This window comes from Anas platyrhynchos, chromosome 5 (genome assembly GCF_047663525.1).
Source record: "Anas platyrhynchos isolate ZD024472 breed Pekin duck chromosome 5, IASCAAS_PekinDuck_T2T, whole genome shotgun sequence".
Taxonomy (NCBI): Eukaryota; Metazoa; Chordata; class Aves; order Anseriformes; family Anatidae; genus Anas; species Anas platyrhynchos.
The window spans coordinates 61377313-61402778 of NC_092591.1; the positions used below are offsets into that span (position 1 = coordinate 61377313).

The window sequence follows — 25466 nt, forward strand, 5'->3', positions numbered from 1 at the left end:
AAATATGACTAGTCTTTAGTTATTTTTAAGGCAGACTAGGGGGACCATTGGGAATAGTGTGATTTCTAAGTTTTCTGGTAGGAATGCTTCCCAGTATAAGTGGTGAAATGCATACCTATGAGTCTTTATTCATTTAACACATGCAGTTCTCTAAGAAAGAAAAGACTTATCCTATAGTGAAAACATTGATTATATGTAGAGCTAATCACAGATGGCATTTAAATAGTTTGTATGTAAAATTACTTTCGTCTAATGGCACAGTAGTTCAGTTAGCTATATGGCAGATTTACTGGTATTCTGGACACTGAAGAATTATTAAGCTGAAAAAAAAGAATGAAGCAGAGCAGTGACTACATTCTAAGCTTTGCAGTAAATAGATACTCGCAGTTCAGGAGCTAGCTTTAGTTTGGAATGAGTAATTGTGTTTCAGTAGGTGTGTTTATCTTTTTTTTTTTTAAGTACATAGACTGACAGAGGCATAAAAGACCTTCAGTTGAGCCATTAGGTAATTAGGCCTGATCCATGTCAGTGCTATCAAAAGAAGTCTTTCAGCTCATTTTAGGGAGACTTGGATGAGGATCTTAGGATCAGTATCTGAGCTGTGTTTATACAGTAGCTTCCATGTTGTGTGTTTAGTGAAAGGCCTAAGTACACTTCCAGGCGCTTCAAAAATAGTAATTGCTGCACAGAGAGAGAGAGATCACCCTATGGTCAATGATAAAATGTTATTGTAAACAATATTGATACCCTAATGTTACTCAAATTAAAATTCCACTGAGATTAACTGAAATTGCATGGGTCTTTCTTAAAATTTTCCACCCTGGCATCATATTGCTGTGACAAGATAGGAGAAGCTCCCTAACTCTGATGTTTGTTTTTGTTGGTGGTGGTGTTTTTTATTTGAGTTAGTAGAGCTAAGAAGATTTTTCTCCCCCCCTGCAAATACAAAACCTGTACCTGTCTGAAGGCTGTTGAGTTGCTGAGAAATTATGCATCTCTGTGCAAAGGACAAAAATGGAAGGGGCCCATGGGGTAACAGCACCACCACTGAGATCTCCCTTTCATATTAGATTCTTAAAAAATAGATTGCTTGGCTTGCTGCAAAACCAGGGATAAATTCTGAGTAAGGTTTCAGACAGGTCCATCAACACAGATATGCCCCAGGCAAAATGAATGAAGGAAATGACCTACCTTGTATTCACTCATATATCTATGATTTAGTGAGAATGAACTAACTCCTTGAATGAACTAACAATCTCCTTGATTCTTGAAAGAGCAGGAGACATCAGAAACCCAGATGTAAATAGATGATAAATTGAATGTGGACAGTAAGAGGAAATGGAAATTATTCTAGTTAGAAGGAACACAGCTTTTCTGTCAGGTATATGGTGATAAAGAAGAACAAGATGATATAAACAATAACATCCAGAAGCTAGACATGCTGTTTGGTAACAGTGTCCCCTTTAAGACAAGAAAACAGGAGAACAGAGTGAAAAATGATGTAAGAATGGAGCATGGAGTTTGGCGAGACAGGGAGGATAGTGTAGGCAGACTGTCTATTTACTCTGCAGTGATCTTGTAAATTCTAAATATGACATCATAGGAATGAATTACCTGGTTCCTTCCAGCCTGATTTTTCTGTTCTGTTAAAAAAATTTATCATGGTAGAAGTTCTAGAGACAAGAATGCAAGACTCTCCTTCTGTTTCCAGCTTTCCCTGAGTGACCAACACAGTGTGTATTTTCCTCTTCAATTTTCAGGTTCTTTTTGAACCTGTAAACTTCTTCCATTGCAGCAGTAGCTGGTAACGTTTGGGTACAGCTGTCCCTGCTGCGGCAGCAAGCATTAGAAGCCCTTACTCTAATTCTACAGTACCGCTGGGAGCTCAGGGTTCAGGAAAACCACAACAGAATCTGAACAAAACAGCTAGCTCTGAAATGGGAGTGAGATTAAAGATACACCAATGCTACCTGTAATACTAGTAAAACTAGTAGCAGTAGTAAAGATATAACTGTTGAACAATAAGGACACACAAAAGCAGTGGAGTAAAAATGATTCCAGCAAACCATGATCAGTGATAGTCTCACTCTAAAAGTCATTCTAGTCAAGAAATCCAGAACTCTGACTTTTATAAAGACTCCTCTAAGAGCCTGAACTAGTGGTATTCAAACGAGCATTATGTAAGGAAAATCATAACAAGGTTGTGAATTCTAGCACAATTGCAGCTATGGCTGTACCTGAAATATATTTTGCCGTGCAGTTCTGTAGTATTTCAGTAACTTGAAACACATTTTCCAATATACTGCTAATAATCAGTTAATTTAAGCTGAATTCAGAGAGCAAACCCAGAGACTATTCAGTATAGGGGCTCATTCACTCTTCCCACTACCTGTAAACCTGGTGTGTGTTCTTCTCCCATGTATTTTCTCCAGAGAACTATGAAATTTGACTCAGCCTTTTTTATGGTAAAAAAGCTAGAAAAAAGATTTATTTTTTCTTTTTTATTGCAATACACTTCACGTATATCTTTGAGGTCCCTGCACTTCTACCATCACTGCTAGCTTGTAGTAGGCAGCAAAGAAAGGGAGCCAGGAAAGTGGCAGATGCCCATGATCCCTCATTCTATATAATCTTAAAAATGTGCCCTCTTGGCCGTGCAACTGGGACCACACTGCTTGCCCATTCACCCTGTTGCCTCTTAGGATGCTTGCAAGTCCAACAGCGAGGACTTGTAAGCTGGGGAAGTAAGACAGTAGTCTGGAAAGAGCTATGACGAGGAAGCTGTGACAGTAGTGTGGCTTTATAAGCTAATGCATCCTCTCTAAAAAAGTAATTAGTATCTTTTGGCCCAGGCTATCTCTAGGAGCTGGCCACGTGGAACAAAACAAGGCCATTAGAATAACCTGTCTCCAAACTGCTCTCACAGTCTTCCTATGCCAACTCTGGAAATGATGCAGGCAGTAAAGCTAGGAACAGCTATAGAGAATGCTCTGACTTTACTTTCTTTTGCTGATGGATTATAATGAGGGAAGATGGGAAAAAGATTGTGTTATGATGAAAACAACAAAGGTAAAATACTGAAGTACATGCATGACTCAGTGAGGACAATTGTTTATATTCTAAATAATTTCCTGCAATATTGACACGAGGTGCTTCTATTTTTTTTCACTAAAAGTTATGTAAAATCATGTAACCTGTTGCACATGACTTGCTTCTGCCCTTGGGCTAACTCACATACTTTCTCTGTGAACAGGATTCAAGTTTCATTCCCTAGAATATGCATAACTTGCAAACAAGCTGAGACAGAGGCTGTTCTGGCTTTGGCTCATTATATATGTGTGTGCACTTTCATGTGTAAATACATACATTTGTCTTGCACACATATATGTATAAAAGGATTCAAACACTAATGTTGGGAGAAGCAATAAGAAACTTTTAAACAGAGAAGGGGGAGCATCCAAAAAGCATGTTTTAATGCAGACTTTATTCAACAGGTCACTGCAAACCACCTAGCATGCAAATAAAAGATGGTGATTTGATACATACTCCTGGTTCCCTGGCAAAATGCCAATTTGTGACACGGCACCAAAAAATGAGGAACAAGATTAAATATATCATCACTATTTTGTTGTTGTTTTTAGAAGAATAGCATCAACAGCTTTTGAGAACAGGAGGTTGTTTTTCTACTGTGAACCACAGAATCAATTTTGGAAATAATTCTGATAGCAGTAATTTCACTAAGAAATATGAAATTACATCAGCTTCTGTAGAATAAATGTTAACTGAAAAGAGATTATAAACTGTAGTTTATATCTATTTAATCTAGTGTTACTACCTTTATTCTTCATTTAACTAGCAATGCGTAATAGGCACAGGCCCTATACATACACCCTCACATTACGTAACTTGAACAATGCAGATATAATAATGATATATCAGATAGAAATAATTTTTAAACATGTGCATGTATATGAGTATACTCATATATATGCCTATGGGCAGACACATACATGTATACCCACCCGCACACCCACCCCTGCATGTTAATGTGCAGACACACCTGTCAGGTAGCACACTTGTATAGCCATAATAAACATATTATTCTGTCGACTTCAGCTATAAGAAATTTTACTTTGGTCAAGTCTATTAATTTTTACACATCCATACAGTATGTATACATTTCACACTAGCAGTGAAGCTGTTAGCTTCAACAACATGGAGCTGCAACAGGGGAGGTTCAGGCTGGGTGTTAGGAAAAGGTCCTTCACAGAGAGGATGGTCTGAACAGGCTCCCCAGGGCAGTGGTAACAGTACTGAACGTGCCAGAGCTTGAGACATGTTTAGAAAACACTCTCAGACACATGGTCCGATTTTTGGGTGGTCCTATGTGGACCCAGGGTTTGGACTCAGCGATCCTTGTGGGTCCCTTCCAACTTAGGATATTCTATTCTATGAAGACTACTGAAAGTTGTAAGCATCATCAGTGACTGAGAGCCTCAAGAAACACCTCCACAATTATCTTCATGTTACCTTCATTACAAATGTCTTTGCTCCTGAGAGAGATGCCAAAGAATTAAACCAGCCTAAAGAGGGCTGTTCAGCAATGACCTTTAGATAGGAACAGAGAGAGTTGCTATTGTATTCTTTCTTTAAAAAGAAAGAAAACATTTTAGCTTGTACTCCAAGAAGTCCCAATGCCTTTAAGCCACTGGTGATTAATATAAATAAATAAATATCAGAAAATATTTTGTGTTTGGATTCTTGCCTTCACCAGGTTTAGGCTTACTTTCACTCTGTTTCCCGGTTGATAAGTAGGAGAAAATGCCAGCAGTCCAGAAGCAGCAGCAGCTGCAGCAACAAAAAGGTCATGAAAAGTAAGTGCTATGCAAATAAAGGAAATAAAACAAACAGATCATTTAAAGCATAAAAGAAATAGAAGAAACGACCATAAATCAACATCCTTGGGAAAGAAAATTAAAATAAAGGGCAGTTTGAAACAAATCAAAATGTCATCAAAACAAAACAAAAAAAAAAAAAAAAGGCAAAACATAACTAATAAAATGAACAGTAATCGGAAGAAACTGCAAATAAATGAAACTAACAACACCAACAGGTGGAAGAAGCTGTTTTCATTTGCCTTAAAGAACACTTATTTTTTATTTTTATAATTTTTATTTTATTTTATACAAAAGACTGAGTGAAAGCTGAAGCTCTTAGATTTCCCCAAAAGATGGGAATGCTGTTGGACCACTAACCTCACCTTGTGAAGCCATAACAAGAATAGACAAACCCATTTCAAAGTTTTATCCTAACGCATTTGAATTTTCACAGTCTAGATGCAAAGTCGATGCCTGTCTCCTTCATTTCTCTAGTAGGCTACAAAATGAAAAAGAAACACACCAGTCCCACACATTCCACCCTCAAAACCACAAAGTGTTGATTTTAGCACCTCAGAACCTGACAACCAACAAAATCTTTGCATGTTCCTTTGTGAGGGGAAATCAGATTTCAGGTCTGGATGCAGAAGGGAGCTCAGGGCAGAGTGGGCTCTGGGAGCTGTGCACAGCTCAGCTGCCTCTAGGAAGCCCGTGGGGTGCAGGATGGAACACAGGGTTCTGTGGGATAGCCCCTGGGATTGTAACAGAAGCACCATGAAGGGTGCAGGGACAGGAGAAAAGAATCAGCTCATATATGACTGAGTAGGTAGCATTTCACTTGTAACTAGACACCAGTTCCTACAGAGGAGGTCACTGAGTGAATGTGGTGTTTTATTAGTTATGACAAGTGAATGACAAAGAAAACAGCTGTGGCCAAGATTTGTGAAATAAGCTTAAACTAGTAACAGGCCAAAGAAAGGGCCGTGGGCTGGGTGATACACAGGTGGAGGAGAGGGGCTGCTGGTGTGATGGATCTCTCGGTAGTGGCCTAACTCAAACAGCAACGTTCACCAGACAGCAAAGTTGCGTTTGATGTGCTGCCGGCAGCCACCTCAGCACCTGTGTGCTGCCAGCCAGGGGCTGGCCTGCGTGTGGGGGCTACAGGCCCTGCCCCATGGCTGGTGGGGGGCAGCAAGCAGGGCCTGCAGCTCTGGTGAGCTGCCGACTGGAAGTGCCACTGCTGCACCCGCTCTCTGGGCCAAGCTTATAACCCTATCATAGCAGTGTAAAAGACTCAAGCAACGGAGACTCAGGCCTACTTTTCCCCTGAAGTGCTGCTCTGGAGGCCTTTATCTTAACAGCAGAAATGGATGAATAAAGTAGCTGAATAATACGTGCTCATGAAGCCTACTAGAAACCTGATGTCCTGCTTCAGCTGTTTATTTTTCTCTTTTTTTTTTTTTTTCCTTTTCTTTATATACATATATATATTTGTTGTTAAACAGTCCCTAAACCCACGCTGTGCAGTAATTTATATAAATATTCACAGGCAACTCTACACTCAGTATATATAATTTTATTGTTTTGACTTAAAAGTCGCAAGACTGAAATAAAAATGCACGGGTGGCACTTTGCCATACTGCCCCTAGAGAACAAGAGGCTGTCAGCCTGAGCTCCGTGCCAACAGGTTGCTGTGTACTAGACTAAACTGTACAGCAATAAGTCTACACAGCCGAGCTTTGCTGAAAGATGTGATCACACCTCCTAATGTGACTCCATGGCTCTGTTACTTACAGCTAAATTACATTATTATGACTTCATTGTTGAATCCCAATTCTCCTAATTATAGCCTAGAGATCTATTATTTGATTTTGTAACACCAAGTGCTTCTTTTCTAAATCATGTAATCTCTTGTAGCTTATTAATGTCAGGTTTGTGCACACGCAGGGACTTGGTTGTTTGCCAGGCAGAATCAAATTTTCAAATTTTCACTGTGTTATGTTGCAGGGGTTTGCTTGTTACAATCTAATTATATTGGCACTGAAAGCAAATTTATATTATAAAGCACTTTAACTCTTTCACTGAAACGTATTTGCATATGTAAGTGTCTTGCCATTGGTCTATTAGCTTTTTCATTGGGAATTTTTTATGGGATTGTGTGGAAAAGAATAATAATTCTGAAACCATTAACTATTTATTTTCCTTTGAAAATGTGAATGTGTTGTTTTAAAGTGATGTTTTTTGTAATAAATCCATGAGTTAAATGCAAGTAGGTGCCACACATGAAACTGTCTTTAAGCCTTATAATGACAAAACTGGAAAATATAAATTTATTGTTTTATTAAATGACATAAATTTTAAAATGCCATTTGAAATTGAGACCCTATTTCCCCAGTATAAAAACTGTCTGGCAGGTGGTTTTGGTTTTATTTACATTATTCCCAATAATGTCGTGTCTATGTGGTTACAAGTAGAGTATTTTATAGAGTGAGCAAGTTTAGATTTAAAGTCCCAATTCAATGAATGTCATTAGCTTTGGCTGATCAGAGAGTGAGTGAGAGCGAGTGAGTGGGAGACTACAATTTGCAATGGCTGCATTCTCCTTGTTGTATGAGGATGGAAGTCATCAGTGTTTTCAAGCTCTCTAAACTACTTGGCTGTGTAGCGCAGCATGAAGGCTGCAAGGGCCGTGCCCTGGTCTGCTCTTCCCATATCATAAACGAAAGGATAATGTTACACTTTCTCCCTTCTCTGGTGTAGCTGTGAGTGGCTCCTGAAAGGACTGGGTCTAAACCATTCCACTCTCCTGGTAGCTTCCAGCCAACAGGCTTCTATTTCTCTTGCGTCAGTTGAATGATGGTGTAGCTGCTGGGTAAGTCACACAAGCACCAGTTTGGTGATTTTTTTTTTCTCATTCATCCCCTTCACCAGTCCCCACCAATATTCCATCAGGTGACTGATACGGACTTATTAGCTCTGCACTCCATTGCAAGAGACAAGGCAAAGTGCAGCTGGGGCAGGTAGAGAAAGAGAGGGAAGAGCAGGGCTGTCGCTCTCAGCAAGAGCCTGAAGCTATACTGGATGAGGTATGACATTAAACAATCCTAAATTCCACTCAAATTGCCTGTCTCCTCCAACAACTAAGACAGATAAGAAGCTAGCCTATGATGAGCACTCCCTTCCCTGCTTCTCATACCGAGAGGAGAGAAAAGGAACCGATGTTCAGGCATTTTGTTGGTTCTACATTACAGTGAAATTTCTACCATACAGAACAAAATGCTTCTGTCTACTATATGATTTCTCTCTCTGCCATCAGCAAAGCAAGAGAGAGAATCAACATTTAGAGACAAGCTCTAGGGCTGAGTTCTTTGGGGAAAAGTCTGTCATTCAGTATATATTTATAATGGGCTTAGCAGAATGGGGCACCACCTATTGGGCTGTACTGGGACAGATGTGTATATACTAATGTGAATATAGAATCATAATGGAAAAAACATATAGACACAGTTGCCACTAGAAGTTAATGGATTGCAAGATTTACCGCCAAGAGAACAGAATCTGCCCCTAAGGGCCTGGATGTTTAGTCCACAGAATTCAACAGTACTCTTTCCTTTGACTTTGGCTGACTCTATCCCTGTATGCTCCAGGTAGTTTATGTGTGGTATCATAGATAATATTCTTTGAGGACTCTCACCAAGTACTGACTATGATATATGAAATAGGGATGACACATTTCTCAGGAGTAGTTAATGAGTGTTGTATTACTGCTTTATTTCTCCTTTATAGCAAGAATCCTACTCTCCATTTTCTTTCCAGGTGAACATCAAAAGATACTGATACAGTATATTGGAAATTTTGCTAGTAAGCTCATCCTCCTGTCTTTTAAAGATGATCCCAATCTTTAGTTCTATGCTCCTTCTTAGATTTTCTATTTATTTATCCAGTCCATGGTCACCAGACCAAATAGCAGTTGACATCTGTTTATGCAGTTAGTGCTCCTTACTGAATCAAATCCAATGTCAGTTCTACTCAGTGAATAATAAAGTGTAGCTTTCAATGCCTATTAAAAACACCCCATTGGTGGGCTTCCCTGCTGAAGAAATGCGTAAAGTCTGCAGCCGGATTTGATGGGTTGGTTTATAGGTGGATCACCTTATACTGTATGTAAATACTTTTAATATTTTCAAGGATTATCATCTCCATTCCAAGTAAGCATCTGGAAGGAGAGGTGCAGGAACTTTTTCTATATAGAAAGGGGTTTTTCCTTATATTTTAATTCTGCAAAAATATCCAGGATCACTGGCAAAACTGGCATGTATCAACTGAATGATTAGAATAAAAAGAGATTTCTATGAGAAAGTAAGATACTAAGGGGAAAACTGTTATCAAGATACAGTGGAACAAATGTGCATTATGTGTATTAAACAGCAAATGTTAAATTTACTACAGTTACAGGAATTCTGAACTCTTTAAACTGATCCCTTTTAAATCCAGGCATTCTATTAAGGTTTATCTGAACCAGCTAAAATGAGGAGGATATTGCACTTCTAATTGCAATGCAAGTTGCATAAAGCTCTTCTAAGTTTCTCACACTGTAGATTTGTGTGTATAAACAGTACTGTATTACCAAGCAACATAAGCACTATGAAATTTGAAAGAACAACTCTTGTGTCTTTTGTGGCATAAGTATGAGAGATTTGACTGAGCAAAGCAATAGTCCATGATAAAGAAGCGATGAAAAGCAATTACACAGCAAATTACCCTTCTGTAAGGACGTACAGTAAGAAATACTGATCTGTGGCCACTTAATGCAATTTGCAGCAAATCATTGATCAAATGTATGGATACATCTGAGGGTCTCTCCTACTGTGTTGCTGAAGTACCACATTCAATAGTTTTATGTAGCTGTCCAACAAGGAGATGAGGTTTTAACCCAAACAATCTCCTGAGCTTAGATTTTCCTTGGGGTAGATTCATGGGATTGTGACCAAATAACAGATTATGGTATTTCTTGATTACACAGTCATGGAGCAATCATTTGCCATCTTTGCCTGTCTAGTTTCTCTTCCTAAAAATGTCACATCATAATAGAATATTTTGAAACAAATTCAGTGAAACTGATGGAGAAATTGCCATGACATTTTGGATTCTGAACTTCGTATCAGTATCAATCATACTGGCTGCTAACACACCGCTTTTCTTTTACTACAGATATTAATGAACTCAATTTCTTCTTCATTTTTTTTTTTTCTTTTCTTCTCCGTGAGGTGTATATGCCTCCTAGTCTAAGGATATACACTGATACACTTACTTTTTAGAAGTAGCATTAGCAGAGGCTACAGCTTGCTGATGAAACTGCAGATGTTTGACAAACCTTTGAATAGAACTAAGGTCTATTATATAAGAGCTGTGGTTTCATTGTCGCCCTTCTTAACATTTATAAATATGTATTGCATTTCTTTCCGTTAATATTATGTCTCAAAACTGTGCTATTTCAGCTGGATTTAATGCATATGCACATGTGTGTTCATGTATTATTATTTTTTTCCTGGGGAATGTGTTTAATACATAATCAATTATTAAAAAGGAGTGAGCGGGTGTGTGAAGAAATTGAACGTAAAAGGAGACACCCAATTTTTGTTGGCTGCATGACTCATTAATGAACCTTACTCAGTGCTGCTATTGTGCTGAGTGCCTCATAATGAAATATACAGGGTTAATAGCTGCAGTGCAATGGATTTAAGTAAAACCACAGCAGGTGTGTGCCTTAACGAGGTGTTAATGGGGAGACAGGTGCATGTAAATATGGAGTACTAGGGCACAGGAATGGCCGGGAGAGGGTAGAGTAGTGTGACCACTACGTGCTCTAACAGGAGTTACAGAGTCATTTAGGAGCTGATTGTTCTGTGGTCTTTGATACTGACAAGTTAGACCTGAAAGACTTCATCTATAATAAAACATTCCTAACTCAGTTCATTTGGATTGCACACACAGGGATGCATAAGAAGGTCACAGCTCAAGCTGTGCTGTACAGAAAACATTTATATGAAGTTTCTTGAAAGCAAACAAACAAAAAACAAAAACCCAAACCAAACCAAACCAAACAGATATCGATAGCCAAGGTCCCTAAACTCTTGAGTGAGCAAGCAATCAGGCAAATCAGGCAACCTCAACTATCTAGCTTCGTTGCCAGGAAGACGCAAACCTTTCCAGATAAATCCATGTCAAAGTAGGAACTGATTCACATGATCTCAAATGCTAAGTAATAGCATTTTTGGGGGTGCATAATAGCTGAAAGTATAGGAAGCAAATTTCAGGGGTGGCCATACCACAGCGGTTCCAGAACTGGTGGCTGTGCAGGACAAGCTCTTCTTTCCTGAATTTAGAAAGTTGAAAGCCTCCCTCCAGAAAACCAGATTGTTAGTATTTCATGCTAAAATTGTCTATGAACTCTCATATTCCTACCCTAGGGTACCAGTCTCTTACTATCTTTTTTATTTAGTTTTGGAAACTATAATAAGAAAGTGTTATTGTTGATGGTATTGTCATTCTCACATGTTAGCAACTATGGCTGTAAGGGTAGTAGCTCACATGGCAAAACTTCTGTCCAACACTGGCACAAATATCACTTTATATTTCTCCTGAATAACTTATGGTGGAACCATCTATTAAAACCTTATTTTGATTCTAGAGTTAAAGGCTTTCTTTTCCACAATAAAATAAAAAGTAAAGCTCTGATTCTGGGAAATAATGGTCCCCAGACGTATGTTTCCCAGATTCTGTGAAATGCCATCCTGTTGTCTATTCTGCTCTGTGGTACATACTAGCCATCTTTTTGTCAAATCAGAGATTCCTTTTCAAGATGTATGATGAATAAAATCCTTAGTGGAAAAAAATGTTTTTATTAACACTTTCCTATTATTACTCTTTATATTTCTGACAGTTTCATCTTCTTAGTTGTAAAACAGGAGTATATGATAAGTCGGCTCCAAACGTCATCCTCAGGGTATTTCTTTAGGCACCTGACATGAGCGCCATTAGCTCAGATTACTCAATTACCTGCTGGCATTCTGAAGGTGCCTAAAGAAATAATATGAATACATTGCTGGAATTTGCATTAAATGTGAATGGGTAGTAAAAAAAAATAAAAAATGGATGCTTTGACCTCTTTGTGGTTTGTATTAAAAAAGAGCTAACGAGGATCTCTTATGTTAGAACAGCTGCATGCTTTTAAAAGCTTCTAAAAGTTATTTACTTTTAAAAATGTCTTTATTTATAACTTTTCATGGTAGAAAATTAAAATAGTCCATTTCTATTAAATTGCATTGGAAAAATATTAAACTTGAGAAGCAGAAAGTTTAAAGACAGTTTGAATATCATGGAAAAAAGGGAAAAAGATGTTAACCTCTTGCTTGTTACTCTCTACAAGGTAATCTTTTCAGTTGTTCCTTTTTTAAATTTATTTTATAAGGAAAGCTGACAGGCACTTTGGACAACTTATCATGACACTATGTGCCATAAATGCAACACAGTGTTTCATAAATATGACAAAGTACTTCCAAAACAACTGTTGACTTTTAAAGGCATCCGACTTCTTTAGAAGTAGAATATTTACTCTAAGTGCAGATTGTTGAGATTCTCAGCTAATTTGCTACCTGTGCATCTTTAATGTGTTTGTGAATTCATATGAAGTTCATAATTGTAAATGTCTATGAGATTACTGTGTTTTAAACCAGGCTTGACAGCACAATAGAACCCAATAAAAGAAACCATCAGTTGTATGTCTGCTTGTACAGAAGGACATGAATGCAAACAAGATAAAAGATAATTGACAAAGAAACAGAAATATAAAAACCGTGCATATATTTCTGTACTGTGTCCTCTCCACATCACCTTCTTATGAGTCAAACATAAAAAGACTATTGTTACAATAACTGTGGCTCTCATGAAAACAGAATCATTTAGAAGTTAAGCTAAAATAAACCAGCTTCCCATCAGATTGCTACAGTAAATAATCTCAAAAGATGCCATATACTTAAATCTTCCTATGTGCCTAAAAATGATTCCCACTATAAACCATTGGTGTTACATACAGATATTCTTATACTATCATATTGTTGAAATAAATTTCACTTCCAGCATGATGAGCATCTGCAAATTCAGTTTGTTTCTCAGTAGATTGAAAAAAATGCTAACTGAACCCAGCATTACACTGAAAGAGCTCAAGGGATCTTTCTGAATTTAGACACTATCAACTTAATGGCCTCAACAGAAGCATCCCACTGTACTTGTCTGTCATTATCATGATATTCCAAAGGATGCACAGGTAGCATGGTTAGATGAATTTTTTTCATGTGGAAACAAACTATAGCAAAATGAAACTGTGCCTGATTATGGAAATGTAATCACCGCTACAGATGACAACTAAAGAAATGTAAGATCCTTCTGTTTCCATTTAGCCAAAAGTTATTGTCTGTATTATCCAGATATGGCCAAATATAAGATACTACCCTCTAGTAAAACCTCTGGCATCTAGAAACAGAAGTTTCACTGTATTACAATTGCTATCGTCAACTTCAGCTATCATCATAGGAAGAATTTAAACACCTACTTCCTGAAGCACTCATGAAGGCTGCTCTTTTAACTGAGCTTGCTTAAGAAATTGCTATTTCCCTCTTCACTCCATGCTTCCTTGCCACATCACTGGTGTTGTATGAACTACTATGGATAACTGAACCTGAGCACATTAAATTTAGCTGTGTTTATAAAATCTTTATTGAATGATTGCCAGAAGTGACCATCAGAATAAACAGAGAAGGAGAATGCCTTGAGGTACGGATGATAATACCAGGGCTTTACCCTCAACCACAGCAGTGTTCCACAAACTGTCTGCTGTGAAAATCCAGGCAGTTCATCTGAAGGCACTGACTTATTAGGAATTTTTTAAACAAGGCTTGAAATAAGGTGATGGTAAAAGTCCATCTATCACTAAAAATGCAGTGACTCCTAGAGTGAAATATGAGCCATGGGAGACAAAAAAGAGCAACAGGGCAACATGATGAATATGCTTATACACAAAAGCAAAAAGTAATAGGGAATAGACCAAAGTCTTACAGCGTAATGAAATAGTCACTTAACTGGTGAGTTGGAGGCCGGTGAACACAATACAGGGTGACAATACTGATCTAGAATAATACAGTTGCACACAGGAGAAGCAAGGAAGAATAAAAAGCATTTCAATAAATGCCAAGAATTAGTACGCTTTTCCTGCAGTTCTAGAATTAGAGAAGAACAGACATATATCTCTGGATAAAGACAAAACAGAAAAAGAACATGCAAAACTTCACGGTGAATTTGGAATATTTAATCTGAAGAAGGTCAATAACACATCAATAACACAGGGAGAACTATAGAAATGGATGGGCAATAGGGGATAGAGATACATATTAATCACCCAAATATGTGTGGCAAAACAGCAGGGCACAAGCAAGTGATTCTGGTTTGTACTATGCACACGTTTCAGAAGATGGAGAAAGGTTCCAGAGAAGCAATTTAGACTAGATTCCAACCAGTGAGGAGTGCCTAGTCAAAAATCTTAAAATGGATGTAATGGTAAATCTGACGAGTTCAGGAAAAAAAGGTTATGAAAATAAAATTAATAGGACGGCTGTTTTAGGAAACTAGCAAGCAAACAAAAAAAGCAGACCAACTCAGGGATCTGGTAATAGACTCTCGTGAAGAAATTGCATGGTATGGAGAACTTCAGAGAAAGTGGCAGTTATGACATTAAAAATTAAAGACACAGTAGTTGTCTGGCTCAAAGGAGAAGAAACAGAGAAACTGTAACAAAGCAATATGGAAGACTCAGGAACTTTTTAGCATGAGTCAAAAGAAAATAAAAACTAACACAATGGCAACAGTGATAGATGAAGATGGATAATAAGAAATAACCTGGTACACAATGTTCTGATCAATAAGATTGAGGTGCAAAATAATTTATCGGTATCAAAAGAAATAGACAATTCTACGCTCTATCTTCATCATAAAAGTTATTTGCAAAACCAATTGTAATTGAGAGAGAAGCGTAGCATCTGCAAGGGGAAAAGCATGAATTGAAGTGTTTAGATGAGTTAGATGCACTTCTGCCAGCAGGGCCTGCTAGAAAACTCACTTTCAAGTATTTTTACAGTGAGTCAAGGCAATCTCTGAACCAGAAGTGATCATTTTCAAGCATATGGGAAGGCTGGAGGAAATTCTACATAGCTGGAGAAGGCAAACACGGTAACTGTCTTTAAAAGAGGGGGAAAGAAGACTTCAAGTAGACTGGTTTTTAGAAAGGCACTTGTCTCAAAAAGTCCGGAAAGCATAATGCGTCCCAAACTAAATACAAAAATCATTGTTCATTTGCACCTTAAAACTTCTGGATACATGGCAATTTTCTCTCAGCACATTCACAGATGTAATTGTCTAGATTGGTACATTACTATTTGCAAGAATGGTGACCAGCACAACTTAAGAAGCTTGACATGTATTTCCTATCAGTTTGATAAGCCTGGTCCTTATGGCAGATCTAGGAGCCTGGGATTACAGCAGGAGAGCGTGCATGGCCCTTCATCACAGAATCTGAGTCAAGCTGGCACAAGATGATTAACTTTGAGTCTCAGATTGTTTTTATTTTTACATATTTATTTTTCCCTGCCACAAGATACAAACTAGTATGTTTAGTTAGAAAAACATGTTTAATTGTACTCTGTGTAAATTCCCATTTAGAAAGAAAATGTTTTTCAAATAAAGTTCTTTAAATGTTTTGTGAGCCATCTGGACTTTTTTTTTCTTTTTTTTTTTTCTTTTTTTTTTTTTTTTTTATATAAAGGATCTGAAAGGAATTTAGAATCCCAGACTCCTTGTGGTTCTCACATCATCATAAAAAGGCAGCGTATTAGAACGTGTTTGCTGCTGGGAACTGACACTTCACAATTATTAAGGAAGTAAAATATCTCCTACTAAGTACAGATTTGATTCTCTAGTAGCCAGTTTTGCCCAAGGGCCTTTCTCAAGATGACTGTGAAGTGTATGCAAGGAGGGGAAGAGTTCTGAGGGACTGATTCCTCCTCTAGTCACCCAATATCAAGGCTGACCACATTCCTTCCAGTATAGTTTATGTCAGGCTGTATATGCAACAGTCACACTGGGCAGTGGTGACAGACAGGCTTCACTTTCTCCTCATCACCATCAAGACAAATGAAGCATAAGGGAAAAGCTCATACACACAGCACGTTCTTCGTTAAGCTGACTATATTCTCCACAATCTTAAGACGACTTATAAATACAGTATGATTTAGTTTCCTAATTTTATCATCAATCTCAAAATTTATTTGTTGCTTACTTGGAAGATCTGATTTTTAGAGTCGTGTGATAACATAACTTCTTGTTAAAAAGAAAATAAAATAAAAAAAAAAAAGAGAGAGAGCATGTTTTAAACCCCTTAACTTCCAAAGAGAACCTGGAAATCATAAACTTACAAGGAGTAAAAACAAAGAAGACAAAACCAACGGTTTTCTTTTGTTTATAATTTTGTTCAATAATTTGGAGTTACTCTTGCAATTTTTGATGAGCTAGGTCAACTAAAGTATTCTCTTGGACTTTTACTGGAATGCTCTTCTTTTATTCTCTGTGGTTTGAAAATCACAGCTGTTATGAAAAAAGAAAAAAAAAAGTCTAGTCCAGGGCTATAAAAAACCAGAGTCCCAACAGTTTTCAGATGCACTTAAAGAGTTAGGTGCCCACCTCCCATAGAAGGTCAATGGCAGCCAGGTGTTTAACTCATGTAAGCTCTTTTTCAAATCTCACCTGAAATCTGTTATTTTCAGGTAAGTGTCTTACTTGTTGAACTAAAGGACCAGAATTGACTCTTGCGCAGTAGGCTTCTTATAATTACTCACAATGGGAGACTCTACTCACAGCTGACTCTGGGAGGCATTTCTGAGTCTCTGATTTCTAACATTCTTCACTTTCTCACCACACGGTATGAACAGACTGCCTTATTTTGCTGACACTTTATGTTTTCCCCCTAACACCCACCTACGTAACATCTATGTTGAGCATTTACATTTACACTAATAGCCCCTGAGAATCAATTACCATAAGAAGATCGGTTCCTTTACACTTCAACTGATGAATCAGTCATAGGTTAAAACAAGAGGAGGTAAAAAGCCAGCATGTCTGGACTGATTTTTTAAAAACCCTTTAGTTAAAAATACTCTGGATAGAGGTTTGGATTTTTTTTATTATTTATTTATTTATTTATTTATTTTTTGTCTGTTGTATGCATGTTTGATTTTATTTCACCTGCTTTCAAATATTCTTTCATAAACGTATTGAGCAAAACAACCCACTCAGGACTAGATGCATTTTTTATGCACTCCAGTAGTGTTTTGAATTCTCATGCAACAGAATGCAGTCTGTTTGATTGGCACACCCTGGTGGAAGAAAGTATGTCAGCAAGCTGATGCCCAGCTGAAACTGGCTCCAGGCCTGAACTGGCTTTGCAAAGATGGCAGTATGGGGAGTATAAAAATAATCTTCCCAGGTCCCAGACGCCTGTGAGTACTCACAAGCCTTGAGCAGAGTTCTGCCACAGAGGCACTGCCCATCCCTCACAGACAGGGATTTCTGGTCCCTGTGAGCACACTCCCCTCTTTCTGAAAAGCTTTCGGTGATGAAGTTCTGTAAAGATGAGTCCTTTCTACTCCCTTCCAGAGCTTCTGCAGAAGTATGATAAAGCCCAAAGCACCTTACCCAGATTTCTAGAATGGATATTAAATGGCCAAAGTTAACCAATAACTGATTTATAACTGATTCTTTGAAACCTCTTCAAACTGTTGTTTAGAAATGCCTTCTCTTCCTTACAGCTGATCAAACTGACAGCAATATGTTGTTTATTAAAAAAGGCATTTATTTCCCACCAAGTAATCTACATTTTGGTCCATTTGTGGCATTTTTTATATTGGTCTGAGAGTTCTAATGCTAAATTACCATATCAAAATCTGCAGAGCAGTCTGCAGGCAGGAATCAAGAGAGAACCTCTCTTGGGAATGGGTGGCTCTCCAGTGGCCTTTTCTCCACTGTGTGGTTTTCTACAACAAAGGCAAGGCTGAGCCCCAATTTTTTTCATGTAAGTGGTACCTTTCCACAAGAAAAATTACAGATGAACTGTTATCACATCCTCCTGGGAGCAAAGAACTCTGTTCAGAAAGTACTGCAAAGTACCTTGCTATTCATTGACAGTACGGCTCTTCTGAACAAACACTGCCTTTCTAACCTATGATTATATCACTTATATACAATGGTGAAAGAAGCACTGAATGAGCAAAGATAGATATTAACAAATATTGGCAAAATGCTTCCTGAGCACAGACAAAATTAACAAGAAGTCATGTGAAAAACAATTTAAACACCAATCTCAAAGCACTTAAGCTCTTACTAATTCTGAAGTTCACAGTGAGGAATTTATAAAACTACCTAATTATCAAAGGATTTTTTTTTTGAGGAAATACATTTAAATTTAATTAAACATCCTGAAAAAATAATTTGTAGAAGACAAATATTTTAAAGTTAATGCAAACCAACATTGATATGTACAGTTTCCATCTGAGAAGTGTAAAAACCATATGACTGTAGTTCATAGTTACAGTCTCACAGCAATTTCCAAATTATAGCTCCTTATTTTAGACGTGAAAAGACTTCATTTTCAAACCACTTGTCTATTCTCTTTTGCACTGCTACCAGTATTAAAAAAAATAAAATAAAAAAAATAGAAAATGAGAGGATTCATGGTCAACTGTTAGCCTCAGTTTCATGCATATGAGCCTGGTATACTGATAACGTATAGAAGATATATGAATCAAGTGCCTTATTTCAGTGCAACCACAGTTAAACAGAATTTGAGAAATATCTGAGTCACCAAAGTCAGTAACATCTTTGCCTCTGAAAGCACTTGTGGGGCACATCTGCTACGACAGAAGATTACATTTTTATATAAATGCTTTTTGAAATGGGACCAGAATTCAAATAACCCAAATGAAGCAGGGAAACAACCTAACATGAATGAATATTTTGCAGAGCCAAAAGTTTATGACAGCAAGAACCAAACGGCAACTATAAACAGGCTTTCAGACAGCACCATGCGCAGCATTGAGACAGTGTAGGTGTGGCTGGTTTGTTACTTAAGAAACTTTGCAATGCACAGTGTCATCACAGTTTCCTGACAGCTTTCCTGTATTGGTGGAGTACTCTGGGCAGCAGTGTTGTGCTTAGGGACTCATGGAAAAGGTGTATCACTGCAGTTCTGCCCCATTAAGTGAAAGCCTACTTCTAAATCTGTCAGAAGAGAGGACGTGCTATGTTCCTACACAGTGATACAGCAAGATGTTATCCTTCTCTTTGCTGCTAAGTAGCACAGTATTTCAGTTGCAAACACTCAAATAAAGAAACCAATATTGTACTTTTCCTGTTAACTCAATTCTCAAGAGAAAAAGCTTTTGATATTTGTATTTCCACAATAAGCAAACCCTCATATACCTGCCTTTGTCTGGTACCAACAACAGTCTTAATTTGTTCCAGACAAATATCAACTATGTCCCCCCTTGTAAGGATTTAGGCCTCCCCAAATTGCTGTTTTCTCTAACATTCCATGGGCACAGTCCAATATCCATAGAGTCAATTGGACTCAGTTAAGTGTGTTTTGGCTGGGGTCCTGCCTGCCCAGGTTATTTGGCATTCATTGTTAGTAAAATTACATCTCTGCTGTGATTGATGCTTGTACCCAATCTTCCCTTTGCAAAATTATTCATTAATCTTTCCAGTACTTATTTATAGGTATCTTTCGCCTTTCTCATATTGTACATTGAATTAGCTCACATTTAGTGATCACACATGGACATAGCTCACTTGATGTCCTGGTAACACATTAAACTGAAGTAACTTGACCATGTAGCTGAGCCTTGACTTTTTACATGGTTACTCTGTAATTTTATCTTTTCAAAGTTTTGCTTTGTTATGATCATTTGTTTGCTGTGTAGGTCTACTTTTCTTTGACCCCAGCACTCAAAAATGTCTTAGGCAAAAACAAGCAAATTTTGTCTTCAGGGACATTAATTTCCTAGTTTTTCACAAAATACAAGATTAATTTTGGTCCACTTACTGCTTCTTAACCATTCTGTTGAAACCCATATTTAAGGTAATATAGAGTATTTAAAAGTAATAGATAAATGGGAAAACAACACTAAAGCAGTCTAAGTTCTTCTAAGTGGAGTTTAGGAATGGTACAGAACAAATAGAGAAAATATCATATATGTAAATCATTTGTGAAATCGAGTTAAAATTAATGACAAACAAAATTGAGTTCCTTTTGTGGTCGATTTCCATTTAGCTGCACCCAACAATAAAATAGTTATCAAAGAAAGCTACCAATTAGATTTTAATTCAAAACATTTCCAGAAAACAGTTCCCAAATCTCAATTGATATCTCTCCAACAACCTCCTAATTGCAGCAAGTTGGTGGTAAAGAAAAAAAAATGCTTTAAATGAAAAAGATGTATTCCGTCTGCTGGAGGATGCAGTATCCTTTTCTTAATTATTCCCAGAATTTCCCCTATGCATGAGCTTCCGCTGAAGATTATATATAGACAGATAGATGTGTATGTGTGCGTGTCTGTGTGTTTGCACATGCACAGGGATATATGCTGAAAGAGAAAGGAAACATAACTGTATCTAAACCTAAGAAATTTATCTACTATTCTAACTATTTCATGAAATGTACTGTTGGTCAAGGGTTAAAAAGACTACTGAGTTTCAGAATCGAGGAATTTCTTTCATCTCAAGTTTTTTTCAAGTAGGATGTTTTATTGGAAGGAAATATATAATCATGGAGCTTTAAGATCATCAGGAATTCAGAATTACCTGGTCTCTATAGTATCTGCCTGATCTCAAAACCTTCCTCTATCCCACCACAGAATAAAATGTCATCTTGTTTGGCAACAGGATCAAAAGTTTATTCTTTCTCCACTCACCTGCATGATGTAGAGACAGACTTTCACATGATTCTGTCTTCATCTGATGTGAGACAGTACTCTTCTGAATCCACTCAGCCTAGTCCTTGCTGTTTTCCTCTGTGCATGATTGAAGCTTGTTGGCAGCCATCTACACAGTCCTAAAAATCAAGAAAGATGACACTGTGACAACTGAAGCCTGTTCTGCATAGTAAGAATGTGATCCACATGACAGAAGATGGAATAAGTTAAAAAATATTAAGCTGTATGTTTTAACAGGAAACTTTCAAGTAGATTACCACTGATGTCTTTCAGACCTTCAAAATCATCACTGCTATATCTATGAAACAGTACAGATATCCAACCATCTTCCATGCTGAAAGCCCAAAGCACTTTTTTTTCATTTCAGGTAAATAGGCAACAGGCAGCTGCGTACCTTTAGCTTTCCTGTTTGGAAACCCTCTCAAAGTCCTCTAAGATATGAAGCTTTCTGAACCCGATTATAAAACTTCATCTGGCAAATGTGGTTATACTGCATATTCCAGACTGTGTAGTAGACTTTCACTTGAGCTACCAGAGAAAAGGGATAAGCAAACTGAAGATGAGGCAAAGGTTGTAAGAGGACAGTACTGAGCATCCTTTGCAAGGAAGGCCCAGAAGTAGAAATTAGTGTTCAAGGAACATAACAGACATTTGTTAGCTGGTAGAATTCTAAAAGCAGTTTTTTTTTTACACTGTTCATGAAGGCTTTTAAACAATATCAGGCAATGTACCCCCTGGCATTCCTCTCACATAAGACTGGTTCCATTTATGTTTTCAGCAGCTATAGTTTCAGGGAGACCAAGGCTACTGTAGTGGTCCTAATGAGAATGATCTGGTGTTGCTAGAACTTATGGCAGAGGCTAAACTAACCTTAGCACTCAGGATGTATGAGAAAAAAAATGGCTGTGCAGATCCCCCTAGCTCTTTGGGCCAAGACTGCACAGAGGCTTACACCTGGTGTACATGTGGGTTTAAAGGATACTAATATGATCAGATCTTGCATAACATATCTGAAAGAGCACCTGAGGGAAGTTTGAGCCACTATATGTTAGTAGATGAAAGAATTATCTGGGAAGTATAGCATTAAATAAATGTACTTTGGGCATATTGCCTTTACAACAATATACCTGCTCTACTTGTGTCATAAATTTAATCAGTATGAAAATGTCATGGTTTTCTCCAAAACGCATTCACAGAGAATCTGGCGCCTTCAGAACGCATTATATTAACTCAGATTTAGTATAAATATGTGTGCCAATGACAGACCATCTTTGTTTTCTTACTTTGTTTTGCCAATTTATTTTTATTTTTCATAATTAGGAAAGGCCTCTTTAGTCATGCAAAAAAGCAATCATGTGAAAGAACCTTTTTTCCTTTTGTATTTGTTTTCAGAAAAAAAAATCAAGAGAGGAGATCTACAGTCTCTAGCAGACTAATGGAAGAGAATCAAGTGATGTCAGGACATTCTCTAGCACAACAGATTCAATCATTGTATCTGTTCAAAGAAGTTGTAATGCTCTTTTATGTTATGTTCTACCTCCCTGATTTCCTGCATCTTTTACTTGTTCAGATTTGTCCAAAGAAGAGTGCAGATGAATTCTCTTCCATGCGAAAATCAGTTAAACCAGTAGCAAAGGAGCAAAGTTTGTCTCTGCCTTGCAACATCTGCAAAAGCTGCTTTAACAAGGGATACTTGATCCCATTCTAGAGGTAAGGTCGGCACTTAAAGTCCTGGGTTACTTCAGTTTGAATGTTACAATCAGAACTGCCTTTGGTTTTTCAGTAAATGTGATAGATAAGGAGTCAAAGAAACACTTGTGACCTGCTCAGGACAGAAGGATGTTACTTCTCAGTGGAAACAGAAGTATCTGCTATTGTCACAGGCACACATAAAACAAATGAGAGGTGGAGCTCTCTCTAGCAAATACTTTGCATCTTTCGTCAGAGAAGTGTGGGCTGAGTAATTGCTCTGACAAAGACCAGCATCTCTAAGATCAAGATTACAACACATACCAACAGGCGAGAGAGGAAAATATCACAGCTAAAGACCAAACAAAAAAAAATCACTTGTAGCTCTGATTATCAGTAAGCCAGAGAACTACTCCCTGGAAAGCTGCTGAGGGGCACTGTCCCACCCCCATACTATTACATTATATCTACAAGAAAGACACGGAAGTCACACACCAGTACCCACAGACACACACATATGCTGACTTCATTAAAATCATATTGTGCTTTTTGCTGTCAGTTTTTTAACTGTAGAAAAGTGTCCTCTCCCGGATGTTTTCTCCCCCCATTTCCCTTTTTAAGATGCTTAGGACTCTGCCTCCTTCTTCCTGTGGGTAATTGAAAAAAAAAAAAACAACCACAAAAAAGGTCATCGTTCAATCTCTGCTTTGTCTCCTACTATAATAAAATGATCTTCTTTTATATCACACTTTTATATACTTGACAACTATGCTTGACAGTTAGTAATAAAACTCAAGTCATAATCTGCTTTCAGTTAGAAAAGTCATCTTGAAACCCTTTGGTATTCTTGTCAAAAATAATAATTGCTCATTGTCAACATTAACCCCCTTGAGTCTGCAGATCCATCATTCCCATTGCTCAAGTTAACCACCATTACTGCCTACAAAAGTCTGCTGCTGAGGTAATGGACGGAACACTGTTGTTGTTATATCTTACTAGATTCTCTTTCGATAATACTAATAGTTCAAAACAAATTCATTAAAACCTTTTGTTGCAATAAAAAGATGGTCTTTGACTAAATTAAAATAATTCACTAAAACCTGTTTTTGTTAATAAATGCCAAATGTACCTTTAATAAAAGAAAACTATATATATTTTTTTAACATTTTTAACCATAAAGTCAAATTTGAATGTTGCACCACATACATAATTTAGGGCAAATGGGAGAATGGTTGAGATAATCTTTCACAAACTTTTCCATAGAACTTTCCTTGGCAAAAACATCTTAGGTGGTAATTTCTTCAGCTAGGTGTTGTAGGATATCTGTGCTACATGCAGAAAGTTGGAGACATGATGGAAAAGTCTAGTTTGCTTTAAGAAGATATCTTTTTGGAAAACAACAACAACAACAAAACTTTTCAATTAAAAATGAATTAACGAAGCAGTTAGAAATCTAGTTAGATCACCATTTGGATAGGTAAGAAAATAAAATGCGTTTCAAGGTGGAAATTCTGGCACCATTTTAAAAAACAAATGTTATTAATGCTACCTCCACAGAACAACCCAAAAAGATAGTAATTCCATAAAAGAAAAACAAACATGCCAAACTATAAAAGGCCCTCACCAAATTTCAGTCCATCAATTACAGTACAATTTGCTTCCTCATGATTCCATTTCCTTTATACTGGGTAAATGAAAGGGAAAAGGTAGCTGCTGCTGCCCATGCACTTTCATTAGGACCCAAGAAGCAGCTGACTGTAGGAAATATATTTTTCTTAGAGTCGTTTGAGACTTCATGATTTGTCTTGCTACCTATTTCAAACACATCTTGTAGTGTACAGTTACTAGTCATATTTATGGTACTAAATATAAAAACAGCTATCAGGGCTGGGGAACACTGGAATGGGTTACTTAGTGGCTAGGTAGAATCATTCTTGTCCAAATGTTTCTAAGGAAAGGTTGGGCAAATAATAAATACGGAGAGTTGAGCTGTGTATGAACCTACTTCAGTTCAGTGAATTGGACTAAGACTTCTTCTGGTCTCTGAGATTTCAATACTTCTGTGGTTATTGCTGAAATCCATATTGTTCCATCAGTATCCCTGTCTCCCCCCAAAGCCAGGTTCAGGTGGCCACACTCTCATTAATAAAGATTGCACATATTCATGGATGTAATACAGATGCTTTTTCTCTTTATACTTTCAGAAAACGAGCTGCAGGAGTGTCAAAATATTGAAAAATATTCAGTACACAACATCTGCAAAAGGACTAGGTCCAACAACAGCTCTTAGAAAAGCTCTCTGAACTTGAGCTGATGCACAAATAGGTTATGCACCTAAACACAATGTGTATTAAAACTGAACACTATGTTATGTCACGTGAACTACAGGCATTTTACTACAGGCATCTTCAAGCAGCTTCAGGTATCTCTGTGCCTCTTCTACCTCCTACTACGACATCATATCACTCTTCTGTGAATTGGCAATCATAATGAAATCCTCCAGAGATGAACAAATAGTGTAAGCCAACCTCCCAAAATACCAAATGCAAAATTCTGAATGAATTAATATTTAATCATACTTACCTAAGTGAATGTCAAAAACGTATATGTGTAAATACCTACAAAACTGTATTGGTGTTAGTCACTGAGCATATTACTCTCCTATTAGTCTTATTGGCTTTGAGTAAGAAAGAGAGTGAAAGTTAAAAGTTAATGTTGGTTTTGGATCACCAGGAAATGAACTATAACTCTCTTGAACAGTATAAATCATTTTTGCCTAATTATGCTAATGCCTCTAAGGAAATGTGAA

General features: G+C 37.4%; 1 long non-coding RNA gene across 6 annotated transcripts in view; it reads right to left on the reverse strand.

Annotated features, from left to right (window-relative positions):
- Positions 1–25466, reverse strand: part of LOC106017560 (uncharacterized) — a 368510-nt gene that overhangs the window by 78609 nt on the left and 264435 nt on the right. For all 6 annotated transcript variants that reach the window (XR_011809857.1, XR_011809859.1, XR_011809860.1 and 3 more), the window contains exon 6: positions 20948–21087. This is a non-coding gene — a long non-coding RNA (uncharacterized lncRNA). The remainder of the gene's footprint in view (positions 1–20947; positions 21088–25466) is intronic.